Here is a 19,227-nt window from a genome sequence, read left to right on the forward strand (position 1 = left end):
ATCGCAGGTTACATTAACATATTAACGTAAAAATACTGAACATGTAAATTACACTTGTATTATGCATTTGTATCATAATCCTTGAACAAAGTAACAGTGAAGCTAAATGTATTCATCACTTAATAGAGAACTGGGAATGGGATTAAATACATTATTTTCTTCTCACTCCCTTTCAGGCAAAACTGGATCATCATGCTTGCAGACTGTACGTTACCTTTTGCATTTTATTCCATCCATCCATCCATTTTCAATTAATATTATCATGTGTTGTTACCTTGTACTCCTTTTTGTGTCATTGTCTGAAATAATGAATTTTAAAAAAAAGAACACTCAAGAAAAGCATCCAACATTGACACGTTCCCTTATCCACAAGTTTAATTACTTTTTTACACTGTGTTCCTGTTCAGGATATATATGATCTCAAACAGCTAAAACATTTAAGTATCAATATTTTTATTGGAGAGTCGATGTTACAGAAAAAAATCTGCTATCGGCGCTAGCGATATTTCAGTATCGATCCGCACATCACTGACGGAATGGCCTTGTTGATTGTATCAGTATCAATGTGATACAGATACTATAACCTTGGTATCGATACTATGGATGTTTGGATGGATCCGCCCACCCAAACAGGGTTAGGCTGCAGGATTATTGGATAAATGTGGATTATTGGTGTAAAAGTATGGGAGGCCGAGCAAAGTAGGGTCTCAAAATGCAATTCCATGCGTCCAGATGACCCAGAAACTAGAGCGGCGCACGCTCATAAAACTACTCCCCCCACCCCCCACCCCTTAACTTTTAGCCCTCTCTGTTTCTTTCCCTCGTCTTTTCTTTCTCCATCACTCCGCTCCCACTCTGTCATGATGCGGGCAGTGGAGGGTCACACTTCTCTGATGTTTTGGGTGCTTGTGTAAGGTTTTCCAGAGGTCAAGGCAGCCATATTTTCTTAATGGCGGAGTCACTGGAGTCAACAAGGCTGGGTGGCCTTGCAGCCCACTACCTTCTCTAGCTGAACAAAGGATGTGTGCCCTCAAACAGCTGTTTGAACACATTAGTTGCTTCTTGTCAACGGGCAGCATCCTGTTGATGCTGAAATATTAGCATAACCTCCAGGATATACATACACATATACAGCAAAGCACTCATGAAGGTACACACACACTGAAAGAATACTTTTTTTTAAATCCGCTTTCCCGTTTTAGTTCATAATTTATATTATCTGGGTTTCCGGGGGTTATTAAATAGCATTAAAAGTCATTAAATGGATTTTGCAAAACTTAAGACCTTAAATGGCATTAAACATCATTACATTTAATGCCCAAAGGCATTTAAAAAAAAACAATACAATTGAAGGTCTGGGCCAAGGGTTGGCAACCCAAAATGTTGAAAGAGCCATATTGGACCAAAAAATAAAACATCTGTCTGGAGCCGCATAACTTAAAGGCCTACTGAAATGAATTTTTTTTATTTAAACGGGGATAGCAGATCTATTCTATGTGTCATACTTGATCATTTCGCAATATTGCCATATTTTTGCTGAAAGGATTTAGTATAGAACAATGACGATAAAGATTGCAACTTTTGGTATCTGATAAAAAAAGGCTTGCCCCTACCGGAAGTAGCGTGACGTAGTCAGTTGAACATATAAGCAAAGTTCCCTATTGTTTACAATGATGGCCGCATGAAGTGAGAGAGATTCGGACCGAGAAAGCGACAATTTCCCCATTAATTTGAGCGAGGATGAAAGATTTGTGGATGAGTAAAGTGCAAGTGAAGGACTAGTGGGGAGTTGAAGCTATTCAGATAGGGAAGATGCTGTGAGAGCCGGGGGTGACCTGATATTCAGCTGGGAATGACTACAACAGTAAATAAACACAAGACATATATATACTCTATTAGCCACAACACAACCAGGCTTATATTTAATATGCCACAAATTAATCCTGCATAAAAACACCTGCGTGTTTGTTATGCTAGCTCCTAGCTCCTCTGCTAGCTCCTAGCTCCATAGAACACGCCAATACAATTCAAACACCTGATCAACACACACAATCACTCAGCCCAAAAGACCGTTTACCTAACCCAAGGTTCATAAAGCTTATATACTTTTAAAAAGTTACGTACGTGACGCGCACATACGGTCAAGTTATCGAATGTTTAGCAGCCAAGGCTGCATACTCACGGTACCTGGTATTCAGCTGGGAATGACTACAACAGTAAATAAACACAAGAAATATATATACTCTATTAGCCACAACACAACCAGGCTTATATTTAATATGCCACAAATTAATCCTGCATAATAACACCTGCGTGTTTGTTATGCTAGCTCCTAGCTCCTCTGCTAGCTCCTAGCTCCATAGAACACGCCAATACAATTCAAACACCTGATCAACACACACAATCACTCAGCCCAAAAGACCGTTCACCTAACCCAAGGTTCATAAAGCTTATATATTTTTAAAAAGTTACGTACGTGACGCGCACGTACGGTACGGTACGTGTTATGCTAGCTCCTAGCTCCTCTGCTAGCTCCTAGCTCCATAGAACACGCCAATACAATTCAAACACATGATCAACACACACAATCACTCAGCCCAAAAGACCGTTCACCTAACCCAAGGTTCATAAAGCTTATATATTTTAAAAAAGTTACGTACATACGCAAAAAAAAAGCCAAAGCTGCATACTCACAGTAGCACGTCTGCGTCTTTGTCATCCAAATCAAAGTAATCCTGGTAAGAGTCTGTGTTGTCCCAGTTCTCTACAGGCGTCTGTGTATCCAAGTCAAAAGTCCTCCTGGTTAGAGTCTCTGTTATCCGAGTTCTTCCATCTTGACTGCATCTTTCGGGAATGTAAACAAAGAAGCGCCGGCTGTGTACTGTTGTGGCTGACTACGTTCGAAAAATACGTCCATTTCGCACCGACAACTTTCTTCTTTGCTTGCTCAGCTTCCTTCTTCATAATGCAATGAACATGATTGAAACAGATTCACGAACACAGATGTCCAGAATACTGTGGAATTATGAAATGAAAACAGAGCTTTTTCGTATTGGCTTCAATGTGGAAGGCATACCCGTGTTCGCCGGTCTACGTCACGCGCATACGTCATCCTCAGAGGCGTTTCGAACCGGAAGTTTAGCGGCAAATTGAAAATGTCACTTTATAAGTTAACCCGGCCGTATTGGCATGTGTTATAATGTTAAGATTTCATCATTGATATATAAACTATCAGACTGCGTGGTCGGTAGTAGTGGGTTTCAGTAGGCCTTTAAAAGCCTTATATAAGTGTTATAATGAAGGCAACACATGATGTAAGTGTCTATAATAGCTATATTAGCCTACTATCAAAGGTTGACACAAAACTTTGTTGACAGAAATGTTGTGTTTTAATTTTCATTCTACATATTTTTGCAACATTGCAAATCATTAGTAAAACGGAGGCTTTTCACAGGATGAGATAACTCCTGGAAATTACTGGCTCATAATGGCCAAAGGTTTAGATGTGTGTCCAAGTTTAAGGAAACGGCTGGCTGTCTTCTTCTAACGGCTTTATTACAATCTTTGTAAGCTGGGTAACATTTGCTGTGGTCTGGAACAACATGGCACACCAACAACTATGACAAATGCAGCCAATATTACATACAGATAACGTGTCATGAGACATGCACATATAAATTAAATACACATAGGACATAAGTAAAGAAAATTAAATTAACTCAATTATGCCTACAAACGAGGCATAAGGATGCAATATGAACATACATCTAGCCTAAATAGCATGTTAGCATCGATTAGCTCGCAGTCATGGGTTGACCAAATATGCCTGATAAGCACTCCAGCAAATCAATAAAATCCCCAAAGCTCACCTTTGTGCATTCACGCACAGCATGAAACGTTTGTTGGACAAAATTAGATGAAGAAGGAGTGGCATAAAACACGTCTTTCTGTGGCAGCATCGGAGAAAGTTGTACATGTAAACAAACTACGATGAGTTCAAGTATAGCTGAAATTAGTAGGACAAAACGGTGCTTGCCAAATACTCTCATCAATGAAGCATGTATAACATAAACAGTGGGATTTCTAACAAGTAGGAAGGTCTGTGTCATGTTTGTTCTCCTACAGAAAATATATTAAAACTAAAAATTTTTTTTTTTCTTCATATTTTTCCATTTTCACACATCTCTGAAAGAGGGCCAGGGAGCCACTAGGGTTGCTGACCCCCGGTCTGGGCTGACGGTCTATATGTCAATTACCGTATTTTCTGGACTATAGAGCGCACTGGTATATAAGCCGCACCCATTTAATCTTAGTAAAAAAATATTAAAAAATCCATATATTATACGTTGTGAAATTAGTTATTTACACAGAAACATTTTGTAAATATTTATTTACATACGTTAATTGTTTTCAAACAGTGTCTGTAACACGGCAGTAAAACAGCTGATCAAACAAAACAGAAGTCATCGTCATGGACCCACTAGCTGCAGAAGCTAGCTCTCCAATGAGCGAAACAGACCCAGTAACTCCACGGTGACGTTTTAGTGAATTTATTGAGGAATTTGTGAAACTGAAACAATACAAACAGAATGCCACTTGTAAAAGTGTTCGCATATTAGCTAATGTTAACGACGCTAGCTTCATTACATCACGATAGTGCGTACAAATATGCATGCAACACTCTACAGACATCACACACTGGACGGTTTAGTAATTAAGAATTGTTTTAGTTGTATTGTAAAACGTACAAAAATTGCTAGGAGTGATCCATGAAGAATCCATACGAGTAAAAAATGCTATGGATGATTAGAATTCACAACGGCACTTCTACTGCCGGTTCAAAGCTTTAAACAGCAGGAAATGTTTATAGGCATTCACCCAGCTGCACCTGCAGTGAGCAAACTCGTCCAAAAGATGGCGCCATAGCACAAACAATACCACACCATTTAAGTGTCTTTGCTTGTGTTTAATGAAACCTATTAACTTTATGGCCGTCAGCGAAGAAAAATCCATTAATTAGCTGCACTGTTTTATAAGCCACACCGTTCAAAGCCTATGAAAAAGTAGCGGTTTATTGTCCGGAAATTAATCTGACAAAACAATGAAAATTAACTCAATAAATTTGCCGTCATTGATAAATTACTACGTCTGTGTGGTTCTTTTCTTAGTCTCTAGCTTTCAAACTTGCTGCAAGAGGTCTCACTGTGTGCTAGTGTTGTCCCGGTACCAAAATTATTTTGATATTTTTTGGTGCTTTTCAATACTTTTCTAAATAAAGGGCACCACAAAAAATTGCAATATTGTCTTTATTTTAACAAAAAATCTTACGGTACATTAAACATATGTTTCTTATTGCAAGTTTTTCCTTAAATAAAATAGTGAACATACAAGACAACTTGTCTTTTATTGGTAAGTAAGCAAACAAAGGCTCCTAATTTAGCTGCTGACATATGCAGTAACATATTGTGTAATTTATCATTCTATTATTTTGTCAACATTATTAAGGACAAGTGGTAGAAAATGAATTATTAATCTACTTGTTCATTTACTGTTAATATCTGCTTACATTCTCTCTTAACTTGTTTTATCTACTCTTCTGTTAAAATGTAATAATCACTTATTCTTCTGTTATTTGATACTTTACATTAGTTTTGGATGATACCACGAATTTGGGTATCAATCCGATACCAAGTCGTTACAGGATCATACATTAGTCATATTCAAAGTCCTCATGTGTCCAGGGATCCAATTGTAAAGTGCAAGAGAGTAACAGGTTATGTAATATTTCAACCATCCAAGATTATCATTGTCTAATGCCGACAATTTTGTCTATGCAGGCAATTGTAAGATTTTGGCTATATATAATGTTTTATCTGCAGTAGGACATGGACATTAAATTAGTTTTAAGTGGCACTTACAAGGGCATTGGAAAGCATTAAATTAGACGTGCTGATACCTGCAGAAACCCTGATTAATGTACTCAAAAATAAGCAATACAGCATTCCCTCTTTTATTGTGGTTAATTGATTCCGGACATGATCACAATAAACACATTTCCACAAAGTAGGAATAATTAATTATGGAAGATTTTCATAGCGAGAGCATAAAAACGTGGTTACGACCTTCTAAAACCGTTTTTCAACATTACGAGAGCCCTCAAGGCATGAAATAAGACCCATATGGGTCACCATTACACTCTTTTAATCCAACATACTATTGCTGGCTGAGGCTGAGCCTATCAGTGGCCATGATACTGAACAGCGCACTCTGATTGGTTTGACTAATGCAACTGTAATATTGATATTTAAAATTTATTTTGCCATCGTTATGCTATAAAATGTTTGATTTAAGCTAAACATGCTTTAAAGAAACGTGATTAGGCAAAGACGCAATATTTCAAGCGCAATGTGACGAGGTATGACAGTTAAACATCAAAGATGAAGCAAACTTGAATGTATATTTTATTTTGCCAGTATTGATCTACAAACCCCATTTCCATATGAGTTGTGGAATTGTGTTAGATGTAAATATAAACGGAATACAATGATTTGCAAATCATTTTCAACCCATATTCAGTTGAATGCACTACAAAGACAACATATTTGATGTTCAAACTGATAAACATTTAATTTTTTTGCAAATAATCATTAACTTTAGAATTTGATGCCAGCAACACGTGACAAAGAAGTTGGGAAAGGTGGCAATAAATACTGATAAAGTTGAGGAATGCTCATCAAACACTTATTTGGAACATCCCACAGGTGAACAGGCAAATTGGGAACAGGTGGGTGCCATGATTGGGTATAAAAGTAGATTCCATGAAATGCTCAGTCATTCACAAACAATGATGGGGCAAGGGTCACCATTTTGTCAACAAATGCGTGAGCAAATTGTTGAACAGTTTAAGAAAAACCTTTCTCAACCACCTATTGCAAGGAATTTAGGGATTTCACCATCTACGATCCATAATATCATGAAAGGGTTCAGAGAATCTGGAGAAATCACTGCACGTAAGCAGCTAAGCCCGTGACCTTCGATCCCTCAGGCTGTACTGCATCAACAAGAGACATCAGTGTGTAAAGGATATCACCACGTGGGCTCAGGAAAACACTTCAGAAACCCACTGTCAGTAACTACAGTTGGTCGCTACATCTGTAAGTGCAAGTTAAAACTCTCCTATGCAAGGCGAAAACCGTTTATCAACAACACCCAGAAACGTCGGCTTCGCTGGGCCTGAGCTCATCTAAGATGGACTGATATAAAGTGGAAAAGTGTTCTGTGGTCTGACGAGTCCACATTTCAAATTGTTTTTGGAAACTGTGGATGTCGTGTCCTCCGGACCAAAGAAGAAAAGAACCATCCGGATTGTTATAGGTGCAAAGTTGAAAAGCCAGCATCTGTGATGGTATGGGGGTGTATTAGTGCCCAAGACATGGGTAACTTACACATCTGTGATGGTATGGGGGTGTATTAGTGTCCAAGACATGGGTAACTTACACATCTGTGATGGTATGGGGGTGTATTAGTGCCCAAGACATGGGTAACTTACACATCTGTGATGGCGCCATTAATGCTGAAAGGTACATACAGGTTTTGGAGCAACATACGTTGCCATCCAAGCAACGTTACCATGGATGCCCCTGCTTATTTCAGCAAGACAATGCCAAGCCACGTGTTACATCAACGTGGCTTCATAGTAAAAGAGTGCGGGTACTAGACTGGCCTGCCTGTAGTCCTGACCTGTCTCCCATTGAAAATGTGTGGCGCATTATGAAGCCTAAAATACCACAACGGAGACCCCCGGACTGTTGAACAACTTAAGCTGTACATCAAGCAAGAATGGGAAATAATTCCACCTGAGAAGCTTAAAAAATGTGTCTCCTCAGTTACCAAACGTTTACTGAGTGTTGTTAAAAGGAAAGGCCATGTAACACAGTGGTGAACATGCCCTTTCCCAACTACTTTGGCACGTGTTGCAGCCATGAAATTCTAAGTTAATTATTATTTGCAAAAAAAAATAAAGTTTATGAGTTTGAACATCAAATATCTTGTCTTTGTAGTGCATTCAATTGAATATGGGTTGAAAAGGATTTGCAAATCATTGTATTCCGTTTCCATTTACATCTAACACAATTTCCCAACTCATATGGAAACGGGGTTTGTATATTTTGGATGGAATCTGAAGTTTCATGGAACCTTTGAGTGTTTTAGCACAAACTAAACCCCACAAGTTAAACTGAATGTTTTTTTTTATGAATATGTAGAAATGACACCACAAACATTGGTGTGATTAATAAATTAATACATTTTCCTATTGAATGTTTGTGATGTAAATTCCTATCATGTCCATCAACAGCTGATGACATCACTTGGAAAAGCATCAAGATCTTGCTAGGAATTCCCCTGCAGACAAAGCCAGACTTGAGAAGTTAATCCTTTTGATTCATTGTCAACAAGTCAAAACAAGCAACTTTTTTTTTTTCTGTCCTGCTTGCAATGGATGTAGGAGGGGGTGGGTGGCTGTGATCACCCCCACTGGAACACCTGCACCCCGCGGAGTTGAAAGCCCCCTCAGGTCCTCGCAGCACCAGGCTCACTAGCGACCCCACACTCTCACTCCGTGCCGCCCATGGAGCCTCCTGTCCGGGCTGCTGTTCCCCGCCAGGCCGCCGGTGATTGAAGTGCGGCTGCCTGTTGGCCATCGCAGCGGGAGCCGGTAAAGAAGCGCATTTGGAATAATTATGATGTTACTGAGGTGTCATTTACAACACAACACTCTTGAATGTGGCTTTTCCAGCAGTGGGTGAGATGTTTTTTCCCCCCTCTCTTTTGAGTGAAAACGAAACCAAAAGCGAGGACCAATTGGTAACATTTGTGCTGCGTCAAAAGGCTGATCCATGTGGGATAGACGTGACAATAAAACACTTTAAAAGCTATTATCACACGTCATCAAGCACAATTTATGGCCGACAACGTGTGCCAACCTTTAAATTAGTCTCCTAATTAGCTGTGGGCGATACTGCAAAATGTGATATCGATGCAAACAAATACAGGGCCAGTTTGGTCAACACTGATACCGGAGATGATTGAAATATGCTATACTTTGCCTTAAATTTGTTAATTAATATCATAATCACAATGTAACACCGGGAAAATAAACAAGTTTATTTGTGAACAATTTTAACAATATGCAAAAACAACAATATACGATGCGGCGAGATCAAAGAGGTATCCTTTTATTTACTGCTGTTAGTGATCGGGTTGGACGATACTGCAAATATTCGTATCGATCCGATAACAAGTAACTGATGCTTTTTACTGATTTTTTTTTTAGACCCATAAATGATTATATGAATTATACTATAATTTGTTGAGCACATGATAACAATAAAAAATATATATTTGTTGAATATTTTTGTTGTTAATATTATTGTAAGCCAACAAAAATAACAATAGCAACAAAATGATACAATGATACCCATTTATTGGATTGAATTGTCAATAGAAAGTGCAAAAATAAGTAAAACTACCATTTGCCCTCCTGTGTCAACACAACAATACATAAATATACTGTAGAATAAAAATATATAAATATTCATGTAATAGAGTCTTGCTTTTCACTAATGTGAGTAAATTATGGCTGCACCCCTAAAAATAACTTTAGAAATGCATTTTGTTTTGATACTCTAAGCCCCAAAATATGCCTTTTACAGTTATTGAATGAATTTTTAATTGAGTTTTACACATTAAAAAACAAATACAGGCAAGCGGTATACAGTATTGTCAACACTGATGCTGAAGATGATTGAAATATGTTATACTTTGCCTTAAATTTGTTAATTAATATCATAATCACAATGTAACACCGGGAAAATAAACAAGTTTATTTGTGAACAATTTTAACAATATGCAAAAACAACAATATACAATGCGGCGAGATCAAAGAGGTATCCTTTTATTTACTGCTGTTAGTGATCGGGTTGGACGATACTGCAAATATTCGTATCGATCCGATAACAAGTAACTGATGCTTTTTATTGATTTTTTTTTTAGACCCATAAATGATTATATGAATTATACTATAATTTGTTCAGCACATGATAACAATAAAAATATATATTTGTTGAATATATTTGTGGTTGTTAATATTGTTGTAAGCCAACAAAAATAACAATAGCAACAAAATGATACAATGATACCCATTTATTGGATTGAATTGTCAATAGAAAGTGCAAAAATAAGTAAAACTACCTTTTGCCCTCCTGTGTCAACACAACAATACATAAATATACTGTAGAATAAAAATATATAAATATTCATGTAATAGAGTCTTGCTTTTCACTAATGTGAGTAAATTATGGCTGCACCCCTAAAAATAACTTTAGAAATGCATTTTGTTTTGATACTCTAAGCCCCAAAATACGCCTTTTACAGTTATTGAATGAATTTTTAATTGAGTTTTACACATTAAAAAACAAATACAGGCAAGCGGTATACAGTATTGTCAACACTGATGCTGAAGATGATTGAAATATGTTATACTTTGCCTTTAATTTGTTAATTAATATCATAATCAAAATATAACACCGGGCAAATAAACACGTTTATTTGTGAACAATTTTAACAATATGCAAAAACAACAATATATGATGCGGCGAGATCAGAGAGGTATCCTTTTATTTGCTGCTGTTAGTGATCGGGTTGGACGATACTGCAAATATTCGTATCGATCCGATAACAAGTAACTGATGCTTTTTACTGATTTTTTTTTTAGACCCAAAAATGATTATATGAATTATACTATAATTTGTTGAGCACATGATAACAATAAAAAATATATATTTGTTGAATATTTTTGTTGTTAATATTATTGTAAGCCAACAAAAATAACAATAGCAACAAAATGATACAATGATACCCATTTATTGGATTGAATTGTCAATAGAAAGTGCAAAAATAAGTAAAACTACCATTTGCCCTCCTGTGTCAACACAACAATACATAAATATACTGTAGAATAAAAATATATAAATATTCATGTAATAGAGTCTTGCTTTTCACTAATGTGAGTAAATTATGGCTGCACCCCTAAAAATAACTTTAGAAATGCATTTTGCATTTTGTTTTGATACTCTAAGCCCCAAAATATGCCTTTTACAGTTATTGAATGAATTTTTAATTGAGTTTTACACATTAAAAAACAAATACAGGCAAGCGGTATACAGTATTGTCAACACTGATGCTGAAGATGATTGACATATGTTATACTTTGCCTTTAATTTGTTAATTAATATCATAATCAAAATATAACACCGGGCAAATAAACACGTTTATTTGTGAACAATTTTAACAATATGCAAAAACGACAATATATGATGCGGCGAGATCTGAGAGGTATCCTTTTATTTGCTGCTGTTAGTGATCGGGTTGGACGATACTGCAAATATTCGTATCGATCCGATAACAAGTAACTGATGCTTTTGACTGAATTTTTTTTAGACCCATAAATGATTATATGAATTATAATATAATTTGTTGATCACATGATAACACAATGAAAATATAGTTTATTAATAAATTATCTAATTTATTTTCCATTTTTTTTGTTAATATTGTTGTAAGCCAACAAAAATAACAATAGCAACAAAATGATACAATTATACCCATTTATTGGATTGAATTGTCAATAGAAAGTGCAAAAATAAGTAAAACTACCATTTGCCCTCCTGTGTCAACACAACAATACATAAATATACTGTAGAATAAAAATATATAAATATTCATGTAATAGAGTCTTGCTTTTCACTAATGTGAGTAAATTATGGCTGCACCCCTAAAAAGAACTTTAGAAATGCATTTTGTTTTGATACTCTAAGCCCCAAAATATGCCTTTTACAGTTATTGAATGAATTTTTAATTGAGTTTTACACATTAAAAAACAAATACAGGCAAGCGGTATACAGTATTGTCAACACTGATGCTGAAGATGATTGAAATATGTTATACTTTGCCTTTAATTTGTTAATTAATATCATAATCAAAATATAACACCGGGCAAATAAACACGTTTATTTGTGAACAATTTTAACAATATGCAAAAACAACAATATACGATGCGGCAAGATCAAAGAGGTATCCTTTTATCTGCTGCAGTTAGTGATCGGGTTGGACGATACTGCAAATATTCGTATCGATCCGATAACAAGTAACTGATGCTTTTTACTGAATTTTTTTTTAGACCCATAAATGATTATATGAATTATAATATAATTTGTTGATCACATGATAACACAATGAAAATATAGTTTATTAATAAATTATCTAATTTATTTTCCATTTTTTTTGTTAATATTTTTGTAAGCCAACAAAAATAACAATAGCAACAACATGATACAATTATACCCATTTATTGGATTGAATTGTCAATAGAAAGTGCAAAAAATAAGTAAAACTACCATTTGCCCTCCTGTGTCAACACAACAATACATAAATATACTGTAGAATAAAAATATATAAATATTCATGTAATAGAGTCTTGCTTTTCACTAATGTGAGTAAATTATGGCTGCACCCCTAAAAAGAACTTTAGAAATGCATTTTGTTTTGATACTCTAAGCCCCAAAATATGCCTTTTACAGTTATTGAATGAATTTTTAATTGAGTTTTACACATTAAAAAACAAATACAGGCAAGCGGTATACAGTATTGTCAACACTGATACCGAAGATGATTGAAATATGTTATACTTTGCCTTTAATTTGTTAATTAATATCATAATCAAAATATGACACCGGGCAAATAAACACGTTTATTTGTGAACAATTTTAACAATATGCAAAAACAACAATATACGATGCGGCAAGATCAAAGAGGTATCCTTTTATCTGCTGCAGTTAGTGATCGGGTTGGACGATACTGCAAATATTCGTATCGATCCGATAACAAGTACTGATGCTTTTTACTTAAAAATTTTTAGACCCATAAATGATTATATGAATCATACTATAATTTTTTTTATCACATGATAACAATTAATATATGGTTTATTAATAAATTATCTAATTCATTTTCCGTTTTTGTTGTTAATATTGTTGTCAGCCAACAAAAATAACAATAGCAACAAAATGATACAATAATACCCATTTATTGGACTGAATTGTCAATATAAAGTGCAAAAATTAGTAAAACTACCATTTGCCCTCCTGTGTAAACACAATACATAAATAAACTGTAGATCCAAAAATATATAAATATTCATGTAATAGAGTCTTGCTTTTCACTAATGTGAGTAAATGATGGCTGCACCCCTAAAAAATAACTTTAGAAATGCATTTTGTTTATAATATTTGTATATAAAATGTTGTAATATTTATTCTACACACTTTTACAACATTGTAAAACATTAGTAAATCAGAATGTGAGATAACTCCTGGAAATGACTGGCTTTTAATGGCCAAAGGTATAGATGTGTGTGTCCAAGTTAAAGGAAACGGCAGACTGTCTTCTCATAATAGATTTATTACAATCTTTGGCAAGCTAGGTAATGTTTGCTGTGGTCTGGAACAACATGGCACACAAACAACTATCAGAAATGCAGCCAATATTACATACAGATAATGTGTCATGAGACATGCAAAAGTAAATTATTTACAAAGAGGATAAAAGTAAAAATGAGCTCAAATATACCTACACATGAGGCATAATGACGCAATATGAACATACGGCTAGCCTAAATATCATGTTAGCATTGATTAGCTCGCGGTCATGCACTGACCAAATATGCCTGATGAGCATTCCACACAAGTCAATAATATTAACAAAGCTCACCTTTGTGCCTTCACACACAGCATACAACTTTTGGTGGACAAAGTGAGACAAAGAAGGAGAGGAAGATTTTACATGTAAACAAACTGTTGCGTCACAGTCCACACTACGGTGAGTTCAAAAACCGCAGAAATTAGTAGGACAAAACGATGTTCACCAAATACTCTCATCAGTGAAGCATACACACAAATATATTAAACTGTGGAAACAATTGGAAAGGTGTGCGTCATGTTTCTCCTGAAACAAAAAACATACTAAAACAAACAAAAAAAATGTTCCCCCATCTTTTTCTATTTTCAATCCTTTTTTAAAAATGCTCCAGGGAGCCACTAGGGTGGCACTAAAGAGCCGTGGGTTGCTGACCCCTGGTCTAGGGGATCAAAGCCACTACTACTGCGGAACAACAGAGGACAGTTTCAAATATTTGGGAAATGTGCTATTATATTCTTATCAGTGACAGAGCAGGAAGGGGCTACATTTGCAATAACATTTCATATGAACTACCTTGTTATTCATGAAGTGACGTTTTACATGCACCTCTTTAGGCTCAGTATCCCCCCCCTCTTCCCCCCGCACCTGCAAATAACAATTCAGAAATATAACACTATCAACAATGTGAACAACACACACCAAAATATCAATAAACAACTAAACATTGACAAAAACGTAAAAATATTGATATCAGCACACTGATATCAATCCGATACTGAAACTATCCTTGATATTGATACGACTGACACTGCATCGATCCGCCAACCTTAAACATGGTGGACGCGACTAACAGGGTTGGGGTTTACTACAAATTTTAAGTGTTTGATACCAAGTCAATACAGAGCAGTTGCCAATACTGATATCAATCATTTTACTTCTAAAATGTTCAAAATCTTTGAATGAAACTAGAAGAGATCTATCCCGCTAGTATCGACCAGTTACAGTTACCAGTTACCGTTACAAGGGTACCCCCTTGATATCGATACGATATCAATATGATCGTATTGTATCATACCTACCCCTACTTCTTAGGAGGGTATAAAGCAAATGTTGGTAAGAATTCGATACTAAGTAAACATGGCCAGTATATCTGATACTAATACCACTTTTACTAAAAAAATATTAGTATCATGAAATGAAATATAGAGGAGCGGGTAGTGCCCAGATACTGATACTGTTTCTTGGTATTGATACAAATGTCATGTGTATCAATACCAAGAAACAGTACATAGATCATAAAATAATGCACAATTTGCACCACTACTAATTTGTAGGCTTGCACATTTTGGAACGGATACAAAACAAATAAATATATCACCAGTATCGCTGATACCGGTACTGATAATACCATGTTATTCATGAAGTGACGTTTTACATGCACCTCTTTAGGCTCAGTCTCTCCCCACACCCTCTTCCCCCCGCACCTGCAATTAACAATTCAGAAATATAACACTATCAACAATGTGAACAACACACACCAAAATATCAATAAATAACTAAACATTGACAAAAACGTAAAAATATCGATCTCAGCACACTGATATCAATCCGATACTGAAAATACCCTTGATATTGATACGATTGACACTGCATCGATCCGCCAACCTTAAACATGGTGGACGCGTCTAACAGGGTTGGGATTTACTACACATTTTAAGTGTTTGATACCAAGTCAATACAGAGCAGTTGCCAATACTGATATCAATCATTTTACTTTTAAAATGTTCAAACTCTTTGAATGAAACTAGAGGAGATCTATCCCGCTAGTATCGACCAGTTACAGTTACCAGTTACCGTTACAAGGGTACCCCCTTGATATCGATACTATATCAATATGATCGTATTGTATCATACTTACCCCTACTTCCTAGGAGGGCATAAAGCAAATGTTGGTAAGAATTCGATACTAATTAACATGGCCAGTATATCGGATACTAATACCACTTTTACTAAAAAAATATTAGTATCATGAAATGAAATATAGAGGAGCTGGTTGTGCCCAGATACTGATACTGTTTCTTGGTATTGATACAAATGTCATTTGTATCAATACCAAGAAACAGTACATAGATCATAAAATAATGCACAATTTGCACTACTACTAATTTGTAGGCTTGCACATTTTGGAACGGATACAAAACAAATAAATATATCACCAGTATCGCTGATACCGGTACTGATAATGGTACTTTTTACTCAAAAATATTCAAGATCATCGAATGAATGAATGAAAAATATCGATCTCATCGCGCTAATAATGCCAATATACTGATATTACCTCTGGGTATTGATCAACATTTGTATCGATCCTATTGCCCATTCCTCTTTGCAGCACCTCTCAAGCGCCATCAGATTGGATGGGAAGTAGAGCTGTGAATCTTTGGGTGTCCCACGATTCGATTCAAAAACGATTCTTGGGGTCACGATTCGATTCAAAATCAATTTTTTTTTTCAATTCAAAACGATTCTCGGTTCAAAAACGGAAAAAAAATTAAATAAAATAAAAAAATATTTTTTCCCAATTCAAAAGGATTCTCTATTCATTCAATACATAGGATTTCAGCAGGATCTACCCCAGTCTGCTGACATGCAAGCAGAGTAGAAGATTTTTGTAAAAAGCTTTTATAATTGTAAAGGACAATGTTTTATCAACTGATTGCAGTAATGTAAATTTGTTTTAACTATTAAATGAACCAAAAATATGACTTATTTTATCTTTGTGAAAATATTGGACACAGTGTGTTGTCAAGCTTATGAGATGTGATGCAAGTGTAAGCCACTGTGACACTATTGTTCATTTATTTTTATTTTTATAAATGTCTAATGATGGATGGATGATGAGGGATTTTTTATCACTGCTATGTTGAAGTTGTAACTAATATTGATACTGTTGTTGATAATATTCATTTTTGTTTCACTACTTTTGGTTTGTTCTGTGTCATGTTTGTGTCTCCTCTCAATTGCTCTGTTTATTGCAGTTCCGAGTGTTGCTGGGTTGGGTTTGGTTTTGGAATTGGATTACATTGTTATGGTATTGCTGTGTACTGTTTTGTTGAATTGATTAATTAAAAAATAAATTTTTTTTTTTTTTTTTAAATTATAAATAAATAAAAAAATAAAAAAGTAGATTTTTAAAAAATGAGAATCGATTCTAAATCGCACAACGTGAGAATTGCGATTCGAATTCGAATCGATTTTTTCCCACACCCCTAATGGGAAGCATTGGTTTTAATCCAGGATGTTTCTGTACATTGCTGCATTCTTTTTAGTCTAGTCAGGGAGGTGACCAGGAACCTGATGGTCACTCTGTCAGAGCTACAGCATTCCTCTGTGGAGAGAGGAGAACCTTCCAGAAGGACAACCATCTCTGCAGCAATCCACCAATCAGGCCAGTATGGTATAGTGGCCATACAGAAGCTATTTCTTAGTAAAAAGTTTTCCAAAATGCACCTGAAAGACTCTCAGACCATGACAAACAAAGCTGTCTCGTCTGATGAGACAAAGATTGAACTATTTGATGGAAACCAGGCACCGCTCATCACCAGGCTAATACCAGTGAAGCATGGTGGTGGCAGCATCATGCTGTGGGGATGGTTTTCAGCGGCAGGAACTGGGAGACTAGTCAGGATAGAGGTAAAGATGAATGCAGCAATGTACAGAGACATTCTGGATGAAAACCAACGCTTCCCATCCAACCTAAGGTAGCTTGAGAGGTGCTGCAAAGAGAGATGGGCCACATTTGTGGCATCGTACCAAAAAAAAAAATTGAGACTGTAATTGCTGCCAAAGGTGCATCAGAAAAGTGTTGAGCAAAGGCTGTGAATACTTGTGGTTTTTTTTTTTCAACTTTGCAAAAAAAACAAAACATTTTCACATTGTTATTATGGGGTATTGTCTATAGAATTTTGAGGACAAAAAAAAAAAATTGGAAAACGTGAAGCATTGTGAATACTTTCCAAACACACATTGTAGACGTGTGTTCGCCTCGCTTCACGTATTGCTTCCTGTTGGTTAAGTAGCTGTAAGTGTGTTATGTACATGGGATTTTGAGGACACACATACATTTCAAAATTCTATATATAAATCAAAATTCTCTCCATATGTACCCAGATATTTTCAAGCTCACTGACCCCGAACGGGACAAGCTGTAGGAAATGGATGGATGGATGAATGAATGAAACAAATGACAGAACGCACGCTTGTATCGACCCGATACGTGTACCGATATGATTGACGCGTGTATCGACCTTCCGGCCCACCCCTACTTGTAATTAAACTAGATTATCGGCCGATAAATGCTTTAAAATGTAATATCGGAAATTATCGGTAGCTTTTTTTTTTTATCTGTATGTTTTTTTTTATTTTTATTTTTTATTAAATCAACATAAAAAACACAAGATACACTTACAATTAGTGCACTAACCCAAAAAACCACCCTCCCCCATTTACACTCATTCACACTCATTCACACAAAAGGGTTGTTTCTTTCTGTTATTAATATTCTGGTTCCTACATCATATATCAATATATATCAATACAGTCTGCAAGGGATACAGTCCGTAAGCACACATGATTGTGCGTGCTGCTGGTCCACTAATAGTACTAACCTTTAACAGTTACTCATTTTCATTAAATACTAGTTTCTATGTAACTGTTTTTATATTGTTTTACTTTCTTTTTTATTCAAGCAAATGTTTTTAATTTATTTATCTTATTTTATTTTATTAATTTTTAAAAAAAGGACTTTATCTTCACCATACCTGGTTGTCCAAATTAGGCATAATAATGTGTTAATTCCACGACTGTATATATCGGTATCGGTTGATATCGGTATCGGTAATTAAGGGTTTGGTCCATATCGGAGTATCGGATATCGGCAGGCTGATATTATCGGCGATAAATGCTTTTAAATGTTATATCGGAAATTATCGGTATCGTTTTTTTTATCTGTATCGTTTTTATTTTTGTATTTTTATTTTTATTAAATCAACATAAAAAACACAAGATACACTTAAAATTAGTGCACCAACGCAAAAAACCTCCCTCCCCCATTTACACTCATTCACACAAAAGGGTTGTTTCTTTCTTTTATTAATATTCTGGTTCCTACATCATATATCAGTGTGCATGTTGTCTGTCTATCTGTGTTGGCCCTGCGATGAGGTGGCGACTTGTCCAGGGTGTACCCCGCCTTCCGCCCGATTGTAGCTGAGATAGGCTCCAGTGCCCCCCGCGACCCCGAAGGGAATAAGCGGTAGAAAATGGATGGATGGATGGATGGATATATATCAATACAATCTGCAAGGGATACAGTCCGTAAGCACACATGATTGTGCGTGCTGCTGGTCCACTAATAGTACTAACCTTTAACAGTTACTCATTTTCATTAAATACTAGTTTCTATGTAACTGT

At 35.7% G+C, this 19,227-nt stretch overlaps 1 protein-coding gene across 2 annotated transcripts in view; it reads left to right on the top strand.

The window, feature by feature from the left end:
• The window catches only part of meis3 (myeloid ecotropic viral integration site 3), a 91,762-nt gene that overhangs the window by 19,904 nt on the left and 52,631 nt on the right, over positions 1–19,227 (top strand). Inside the window, exon 2 of one of the 2 annotated variants that reach the window (XM_062068623.1) lies at positions 8,507–8,716. The exons of the other annotated variant lie outside the window; for it this stretch is intronic. The gene's annotated coding sequence lies outside the window, so the exon portion shown is untranslated. The remainder of the gene's footprint in view (positions 1–8,506; positions 8,717–19,227) is intronic. 2 annotated transcript variants of the gene reach the window in all.

The sequence above is a fragment of the Entelurus aequoreus genome, linkage group LG13 (assembly GCF_033978785.1).
Source record: "Entelurus aequoreus isolate RoL-2023_Sb linkage group LG13, RoL_Eaeq_v1.1, whole genome shotgun sequence".
Lineage (NCBI taxonomy): Eukaryota > Metazoa > Chordata > Actinopteri > Syngnathiformes > Syngnathidae > Entelurus > Entelurus aequoreus.